Here is a 10,000-nt window from a genome sequence, read left to right on the forward strand (position 1 = left end):
TTGTTTCGCTGGTGAGAGTAGGCAGCGGCAGGCAGGCAAGCGGAATGTCGTGTGGGGTGCAGTGAGAGGTTGTAATGACGCTGCTTTGCAGCTGACCATGTGCCCTGATTTGTGACGCCCGTTTGGAGGCTGATATCTCAGGAAGGCCGAGGCCGATTTCCTCCGGGTATGGCTCGTTGCGTGCGGCAGGAGGAGGCGCAGCGTACGGTACCGAGCACTGGGAGGTGCGGTGCTGCCCGCCGGAGTGACAGCGAAAGGCTGCGCACCGCTTTCCGCCTGGTAACTCGGCGTCCGTGAGACCGACCGACTCCGCTTTATCGCCGGAGCTAGAGTGGGGCAAGGGGCACGGTTGAGTACCGGAAGGATGACGTTCGCACACGGGGAAGTCGAGTGCCGGGCCGCTGAAAGCGAGCAGGGTGCCACCGACTCTTCGGGCCCACTCGGAGGCTGATATCTCAGGAAGGCCGAGGCCGATTTCCTCCGGGTATGGCTCGTTGCGTGCGGCAGGAGGAGGCGCAGCGTACGGTACCGAGCACTGGGAGGTGCGATGCTGCCCGCCGGAGTGACAGCGAAAGGCTGCGCACCGCTTTCCGCCTGCTAACTCGGCGTCCGTGAGACCGACCGACTTCGCTTTACCGCCGGAGCTAGAGTGGGGCAAGGGGCACGGTTGGGTACCGGAACGATCACGTTCGCACACCGGGAAGTCGAGTGCCGGGTCTCGAAACGGAGCCGGGTCGGCCCAATTTAAAACGGAGAATAGAGTGCTGCCCTCTGCGGGTGAAAACCTGGAAGTACGTTGGTTAATGATTTCCAGTTCACCCCGCTTGGTCAGGCCCACTCGGAGGCGGATAACTCCGGAACGCCGAGGCCGATTTCCTCCGGGTATGGCTCGTTGCGTGCGGCAGGAGGCGGCGCAGCGTACGGTACCGAGCACTCGGAGATGCGGTGCTGCCCGCCGGAGTGACAGCGAAAGGCTGCGCACCGCTTTCCGCCTGGTAACTCGGCGTCCGTGAGACCGACCGACTCCGCTTTAGCACCGGAGCTAGAGTGGGGCAAGGGGCACCGAAGGGTACCGGAACGATCACGTTCGCATACCGGGAAGTCGAGTGACGGGCCGCTGAAAGCGAGCAGGGTGCCACCGCTCGGGGCCCCGGTTTGTCCGTCCCACCCGGAGGCCCATATCTCCGGAAGGCACAGGCCGATTTCCTCCGGGTATGGCTCGTTGTGTGCGGCCGGACCAGGCGCAGCGGACGGTACCGAGCACTGGGAGGTGCGATGCTGCCCGCCGGAGTGACAGCGAAAGGCTGCGCACCGCTTTCCGCCTGCTAACTCGGCGTCCGTGAGACCGACCGACTCCGCTTTACCGCCGGAGCTAGAGTGGGGCAAGGGGCACGGTTGAGTACCGGAAGGATGACGTTCGCACACCGGGAAGTCGACTAGCGGGCCGCCGAAAGCGAGCTCGGGGCCCCGGTTTGTCCGTCCCACCCGGAGGCCCATATCTCCGGAAGGCACAGGCCGATTTCCACCGGGTATGGCTCGTTGTGTGCGGCCGGACCAGGCGCAGCGGACGGTACCGAGCACTCGGAGGTCGGGCGCTGCCCGCCGGAGGTACAGCGAAAGGCTGCAAACCACTTTCCGCCGCCTCCCTCCGCGGGCGTGAGACCGACGGTCGTCGGGTTTAGTTCCGCGGCTAGAGCAGGACGAGGGGCAGCGAACGGTACCGGAACGAACCCGGTCGCACACCGGGAAGTCGAGTGCCGGGTCTCGAAACGGAGCCGGGTCGGCCCAGTTTAAAACGGAGAAGAGAGTGCTGCCCTCTGCGGGTGAAAACATGGAAGTACGTTGGTTAATGATTTCCAGTTCACCCCGCTTGGTCAGGCCCACTCGGAGGCGGATAACTCCGGAACGCCGAGGCCGATTTCCTCCGGGTATGGCTCGTTGCGTGCGGCAGGAGGAGGCGCAGCGTTCGGTACCGAGCACTCGGAGGTGCGGTGCTGCCCGCCGGAGTGACAGCGAAAGGCTGCGCACCCCTTTCCGCCTGCTAACTCGGCGTCCGTGAGACCGACCGACTCCGCTTTAGCACCGGAGCTAGAGTGGGGCAAGGGGCACCGAAGGGTACCGGAACGATGACGTTCGCACACCGGGAAGTCGAGTGCCGGGCCGCCGAAAGCGAGCAGGGTGCCACCGCTCGGGGCCCCGGTTTGTCCGTCCCACCCGGAGGCCCATATCTCCGGAAGGCACAGGCCGATTTCCTCCGGGTATGGCTCGTTGTGTGCGGCCGGACCAGGCGCAGCGGACGGTACCGAGCACTCGGAGGTCGGGCGCTGCCCGCCGGAGGTACAGCGAAAGGCTGCAAACCACTTTCCGCCGCCTCCCTCCGCGGGCGTGAGACCGACGGTCGTCGGGTTTAGTTCCGCGGCTAGAGCAGGACGAGGGGCAGCGAACGGTACCGGAACGAACCCGGTCGCACACCGGGAAGTCGAGTGCCGGGTCTCGAAACGGAGCCGGGTCGGCCCAGTTTAAAACGGAGAAGAGAGTGCTGCCCTCTGCGGGTGAAAACATGGAAGTACGTTGGTTAATGATTTCCAGTTCACCCCGCTTGGTCAGGCCCACTCGGAGGCGGATAACTCCGGAACGCCGAGGCCGATTTCCTCCGGGTATGGCTCGTTGCGTGCGGCAGGAGGAGGCGCAGCGTTCGGTACCGAGCACTCGGAGATGCGGTGCTGCCCGCCGGAGTGACAGCGAAAGGCTGCGCACCCCTTTCCGCCTGCTAACTCGGCGTCCGTGAGACCGACCGACTCCGCTTTAGCACCGGAGCTAGAGTGGGGCAAGGGGCACCGAAGGGTACCGGAACGATGACGTTCGCACACCGGGAAGTCGAGTGCCGGGCCGCCGAAAGCGAGCAGGGTGCCACCGCTCGGGGCCCCGGTTTGTCCGTCCCACCCGGAGGCCCATATCTCCGGAAGGCACAGGCCGATTTCCTCCGGGTATGGCTCGTTGCGTGCGGCCGGACCAGGCGCAGCGGACGGTACCGAGCACTCGGAGGTCGGGCGCTGCCCGCCGGAGGTACAGCGAAAGGCTGCAAACCACTTTCCGCCGCCTCCCTCCGCGGGCGTGAGACCGACGGTCGTCGGGTTTGTTTCCGCGGCTAGAGCAGGACGAGGGGCAGCGAACGGTACCGGAAGGAACCCGGTCGCACACCGGGAAGTCGACTAGCGGGCCGCCGAAGCGAGCACGGGGGCCCCGGTTTGTCCGTCCCACCCGGAGGCCCATATCTCTGGAAGGCACAGGCCGATTTCCACCGGTATGGCTCGTTGTGTGCGGCAGACCAGGCGCAGCGGACGGTACCGAGCACTCGGAGGTCGGGCGCTGCCCGCCGGAGGTACAGCGAAAGGCTGCAAACCACTTTCCGCCACCTCCCTCCGCGGGCGTGAGACCGACGGTCGTCGGGTTTGTCTCCGCGGCTAGAGCAGGACGAGGGGCAGCGAACGGTACCGGAACGAACCCGGTCGCACACCGGGAAGTCGACCAGCGGGCCGCCGAAAGCGTGCTCGGGTCCCCGGTTTGTCTGTCCCACCCGGAGGCTGATATCTGAGGAAGTCCGAGGCCGATTTCCTCCGGCTAACTCGGCGGGCAATGTGTCCCCCCCCCCACCATCTTCGGCTGATTACCGTGGCTGGACCGGATCAAGGAGCAACGGAACCGTGCCAGAACGACGTCGGTCGGACGGCGTGAACTGATAGTGCCGAGCGGAAACCGAGCCGGAAATGTGCACCGATTTATTGGTCCCACTCGCAGGCCATATCTCCGGAAGGCCGAGGCCGATTTCCTCCGGGTATGGTTCGCTGCGTGCAGCCGGAAGGGAGCAGCGGACGGCACTGAGCAGCCGGAGGTGCGGCGCTGCCCGCCGGAGCTGCAAGCGAAAGGCTGCGCACCGCTTTCCGCTGGCTAACTCGGCGGCCGTCAGGCCGACCGACTCCGCTTCAGCACGGGAGCTGGAGTCGGGCAAGGGGCACCGAAGGGTACCGGAAGATCACGTTCGGACACCGGGAAGTCGAGTGCCGGGCCGCCGAAAGCGAGCTCGGGGCCCCGGTTTGTCCGTCCCACCCGGAGGCCCATATCTCGAGAAGGCACAGGCCGATTTCCTCCGGTTTGGCTCGCTGCGTGCGGCCGGACGAGGCGCAGCGAACGGTACCGAGCACTCGGAGGTGCGGCGCTGCCCGCCGGAGGTACAGCGAAAGGCTGCAAACCGCTTTCCGCCTCCTCTCCCCTCGGGCGTGAGACCGACGGTCGTCTGGTTTGCTTCCGCGGCAAGAGCAGGACGAGGGGCACCGAGCGGTACCAGAACGAACCCGGTCGCACACCGGGATGTGGAGTGCCCGGCCCAAACCCGCTACCCCCCCCCCCCCCCCAACACCCGAAAGCGAGCCCCGGTTTGTGGATTAAAAGTGAAGCGGCAAAGATTTGTAAACAGCGTGAAATGATGAACCAGAAGCCCAAAGTAATGTGGGAATAAAAGTTCCAAATGTGAAATGGTGAACCAGAAGTTGTGTGAACTGTTTAACCCAAAGTGCAAAATGGATTAAAAGGGGTGAAATGATCGACCGCAAAGCAGGGCAAGCATTAAACAAAAGCAGCAGCATTTTTTAAAAAGGGACAAATGGTTTACCAGAATCCCAAAAGAATGCTCAGAGACTTAAGTCCCAAAGGGGAAATGTTAACCAGTAGCTGGGTGAACTGCTTAACCCAAAGTGGGAAAAAGGATAAAAAAGGGTGAACTGATCAACCAGAAGTCGACAACAATGTGCGGCGATTAAGTCTGAAAGAGGGAAAGGTGACCGGAAAGCAGGGAAATGATTAAACAAAAGCAGAAAAAATTCAGTAAAAAGGGGCAAGTGGTGAACAGAAGTTGGGTGAACTGCTTAACCAAAAGTGGGAAAGAGGATTAAAAGGGAGAAATGTTGAACCAGATGTCGAAAACAATGCGCGGCGATGAAGTCTGAAAGAGGAAAAGTTGACCGCAAAGCAGGGAAAGGATTAAACAGAAGCAGCAATATCTTTAAAAAGGGACAAATGGTGAACCAGAATCCCAAAAGAATGCTCAGAGACTTAAGTCCCAAAGGGGCAAATGGTTAACCAGAAGCTGGGTGAATGTTTAACCAAAAGTGGGGAAAAAGGATTAAAATGTTGTGAAATGATTAACCAGAAGGCGAAAGCAAAGTGCGGCGGCGAAGTCCCTAAAGGGGAAAAGGTTGACCATAAAGCAGGGAAATGATTAAACAAAAGCGGAAAAATTCAGTAAGAAGGGGCAAATGGTTAACCAGAAGTTGGGTGAACTGCTTAACCAAAAGTGGGAAAAAGGATTAAAAGGGGAGAAATGTTTAACCAGATGTCGAAAACAATGCGCGGCGATGAAGTCTGAAAGAGGAATAGGTCGACCGCAAAGCAGGGAAATGATTAAACAAAAGCAGAAAAATTCAGTAAAAAGGGGCAAATGGTGAACCAGAAGCTGGGTGAACTGCTAACCAAAAGTGGGAAAAAGGATTAAAAGGGGAGAAATGTTGAACCAGATGTCGAAAACAAGGTGCGGCGATGAAGTCTGAAAGAGGAATAGGTCGACCGCAAAGCAGGGAAAGGTTTATCAAAAGCAGCAATATCTTTTAAAAAGGGACAATGGTGAACCAGAATCACAAAGAATGCTCAGAGACTTAAGTCCCAAAGGGAAATGGTTAACCAGTAGCTGGGTGAACTGTCCAACCCAAAGTGGGAAAAAGGATTAAAGGGTGAAATGATTAACCAGGAGGCTAAAGCAATGTGCCGCGGTGAAGTCCTAAAGGGGAAAAGGTTGACCAGAAAGCAGGGAAAGCATTAAACAAAAGCGGCAACATTTTTTAAAAGTGGCAAATGGTTAACCAGAATCCCAAAAAGAATGCTCAGAGACTAAGTCCCAAAGGGGAAATGGTGAACCAGAAGCTGGGTGAACTGGTGAACCAAAAGTGGGAAAAAGGATTAAAAGGGGAGAAATGATTAACCAGGAGGCTGAAGCAATGTGCCGCGGTGAAGTCCTAAAGGGTAAAGGTTGACAAGAAAGCAGGGAAATGATTAAACCAAAGCGGAAAAATTCAGTATAATGGGGCAAATGGTTAACAGAAGCTGGGTGAAATGGTTAACCAAAAGTGGCAAAAAAAGATTTAAAGGGGAAAAATGATTAACCAGAAGTCGACAACAATGCTCGGCGATGAAGTCTGAAAGGGAAAAGGTTGACCAGAAAGGCAGGAACGATTAAACAAAAGCGGCAACATTTTTTAAAAAGTGGCAAATGGTTAACCAGAATCCCAAAGAATGCTCAGAGACTAAGTCCAAAGGGGAAATGGTTAACCAGAAGCTGGGGGAAATGGTTAACCAAAAGTTGCAAAAATGATTAAAAGGGGTGAAATGATTAACCAGGAGGCTGAAGCAATGTGCCGCGGTGAAGTCCTAAAGGGGAAAAGGTTGACCACAAAGCAGGGAAAGCATTAAACAAAAGCGGCAACATTTTTTAAAAATTGGCAAATGATTAACCAGAATCCCAAAAGAATGCTCAGAGACTAAGTCCCAAAGGGGAAATGGTTAACCAGAAGCAGGGGGAAATGGTAACCAAAAGTTGCAAAAATGATTAAAAGGGGTGAAATGATTAACCAGGAGGCTGAAGCAATGTGCCGCGGTGAAGTCTAAAGGGGAAAAGGTTGACCACAAAGCAGGGAAAGCATTAAACAAAAGCGGCAACATTTTAAAAAGTGGCAAATGATTAACCAGAATCCCAAAAGAATGCTCAGAGACTAAGTCCCAAAGGGGAAATGGTTAACCAGAAGCTGGGGGAAATGAGTTAACCAAAAGTTGCAAAATGATTAAAAGGGGTGAAATGATTAACCAGGAGGCTAAAGCAATGTGCCGCGGTGAAGTCTGAAAGAGGGAAAGGTTGACCAGAAAGCATTAAACAAAAGTGCAACATTTAAATAATTGGCAAATGGTTAACCAGAATCCCAAAAGAATGCTCAGAGACTAAGTCCCAAAGGGGAAATGGTTAACCAGAAGCTGGGGGAAATGGTTAACCAAAAGTTGCAAAAATGATTAAAAGGGTGAAATGATTAACCAGGAGGCTAAAGCAATGTGCCGCGGTGAAGTCCTAAAGGGGAAAAGGTTGACCAGAAAGCAGGAAGCATTAAACAAAAGCGGCAACATTTTTAAAAAGTGGCAAATGGTTAACCAGAATCCCAAAAGAATGCTCAGAGCAAGTCCCAAAGGGGAAATGGTTAACCAGAAGCTGGGGGAAATGGTTAACCAAAAGTTGCAAAAATGATTAAAAGGGGTGAAATGATTAACCAGGAGGCTGAAGCAATGTGCCGCGGTGAAGTCTGAAAGAGGGAAAGGTTGACCAGAAAGCATTAAACAAAAGTGGCAACATTTTTTAAAATTGGCAAATGGTTAACCAGAATCCCAAAAGAATGCTCACAGACTAAGTCCAAAGGGGAAATGGTTAACCAGAAGCTAGGGTGAAATGGTTAACCAAAAGTTACAAAAATGATTAAAAGGGGTGAAATGATCAACCAGAAGTCGAAAACAATGTGCGGCGATGAAGTCCTAAGGTGGAAAAGTTACCCAGAAGGCAGGGAAATGATCAACGAAAGCAGCAAAAAAATTATTAAAAGAGGGAACTGATGAAACCAAAAGATGAGAAACGGCCCGCAGAGACTAAGTCCAAAACGGGAACTGGTGAACCGGAAATGATTAACCAAAAACTAAGTCCGAAGAGGGAACTGGTAAACCAGAACTGAGTAACCCGATTTTTAAAATTAATTATAAATGGGGAAACGATTGAGCAAAAGGCGGAAATTAAGTCACAGGGACCAGGTCCGAAAGGGCAAGAGGTTACCCCGTAGGGGGCATTCGTCAACTCAATCTGAAAATTTTGGAGGCAAATCTGACCAAAATGCGGAAATCGGACCACACCGCGAGGGCGCCATTCGACGGGGCAGGGGTAGACGCGTCGAACGGTGCCTGAAGGTCCCGCTGCGACACGTGAGTCCGGAGATATGGCCAGTCAAAGTCTGATGGGAGGTACCGAAGCCGAAAATCGAAACGCGTTTGCTGCGATTCGGTGTCAGAAAGTCGGTCACGAATTCAATTCGTCCCGCTGATTCGCCAATTGCCAGCCGGTTCCGGGGGGATTGGCGGGTACCTGCAGGATAGTAAGAGGTGGCATGTCGAGACTTAGCCTGTTTACCAGACTTGTGTCCAGCGCCTCCAGGTCTGCAGAGACCGACCCGGGCTGCCGCCCAACCGACTTTTAAGCCTTTTTGGGAGGTGGGAATTTTTCCCATTTTTCCCCATTTTTCGGGTTTTTTGGTCGGGCTTGAAAACGGCGGCCCGAGCCTCCCGGGGCTGGCGGGCTTCGGCTCCCTTGCGAGAGGGTCCGAATTCCACCCGTTTAAGCCAGAAAGGAGTTCGGAAGTCAGTCGGTCGAGGGAACCCCTTCGGAAGTCCGGACGGGGATGGATTCGGCCGCGTTTCGGATCTCCGGTCAGAGGATTCCCCCCCTGGGCGGGGGGGTGCGAGTAGCTGCCGGCAAACGGTCCCTTGCACTTGTGGCACAAAAAGTCCGAGCACAGGTTAATGAGTTGGCCGCGGAAGCCCCTATGCCGAAATGAGAAAGCCCCCGTTGCGGGGATTTAGTGACGCATCTGCGGCCGGAGGTGGGAGGCCGTCCTGCCGAATTGACACTTGTCATTCGGGCACCTAGGGATTGGTCCGGGTACCCGGAGATTTTCGAGAACACGATTTTCAGAGCTTTCTCTGACAGCCCAGGTGCACTTTAAGAGTGCCTGAAAAAGTGACACTTGGCAAAGGCTCTCAATTTCAAAGCGGAGACCTTTACAAGAGCACTCGGAAGTCACCTGTCAGCATTTAAAGCTACATCAGGCGCAATTTTCGAACTCTTTGTCAGTCTGAAATCGTGTTGAGCCTCGACAGCGTCGGGCTCAGGCAGGAGGAGCTTGCCAGCAGAGAGAGGCTCACCATGGATTGCTGGTGGATGCTTTTCGAAAACATATACACATTATATTATATTATAATAATATAAAGAAAAAAAGAGTTTCTCAAAATCTCTGTGACACTTTGCAGATTTTTTTGAAAGCCAATAAAGAGAACTCTTTAACTTGAAAGTCACCTGTGCCGGCATAGCGATGACTTTTAAAACAGGTTGACACTTTCGAGCCGCGGCGGCTCTGATCACCCCAGACACCAAGTGTGTTTGTGGGCAAGCACCGCGGCCGGTGGGCTGCTTTTATAATAACGGGCACGCAGACTTTTTTGAGAGGAATCGGTACTCTCTTCCGATCGATTTGGCGACTCGCGTCCGACATGGAGGGCCCGAGCGGTCCAGCCAAGGCTGGTGTTCAGGCTCGTCAGGTTCCTCTCTCTGTCCCAAGTGGCAGACGGACAGTTTTAAAAGTCAGTGGGTTTTGTCGGCACGACTCTCCTGTTCACCCGCTGGCGTATTGCTCTCTTGTGAGGCCGAGAAGTCCACCTGTGTTGTCCTAACAGAGGTCCGATTCAAGCTCCAGAGCCCGGGTGTCTGCCGTCTCGAGTGGAGCGGGAATGTGCACAGCAAGTCCCGTTCTGGTAGCTGAACACGAGATTTCTCTAGCAACTGAGCACCAAAACACGTCACCCTTTTAGAGCTGGAGGGCTGAGTGTGTGCATGTATCTTGAACGCTATGGTTTGCCAAACTCCAGTCGGACCTGGCACACCAACCTCTCCCCTGTCACGGGCAGGGGGGGAAGGCCATGTGTGCCCAGCAGACACGACGAAGGCGGCTAGAAAGGGTCACTGTAGCTTAACCACCCAAGCGTGTCCGTGACCTTAACGGTCTGTGCCTGGCAAAAGGTGGGCTCCTTTCGACTTTTGTTTGTTGCTGGCTGTCTGTCATGCATTACCGCTTGCAAGCCCAGGTTGGAACCG

The sequence above is a fragment of the Heptranchias perlo genome, unplaced genomic scaffold (assembly GCF_035084215.1).
Source record: "Heptranchias perlo isolate sHepPer1 unplaced genomic scaffold, sHepPer1.hap1 HAP1_SCAFFOLD_589, whole genome shotgun sequence".
Classification (NCBI taxonomy): domain Eukaryota; kingdom Metazoa; phylum Chordata; class Chondrichthyes; order Hexanchiformes; family Hexanchidae; genus Heptranchias; species Heptranchias perlo.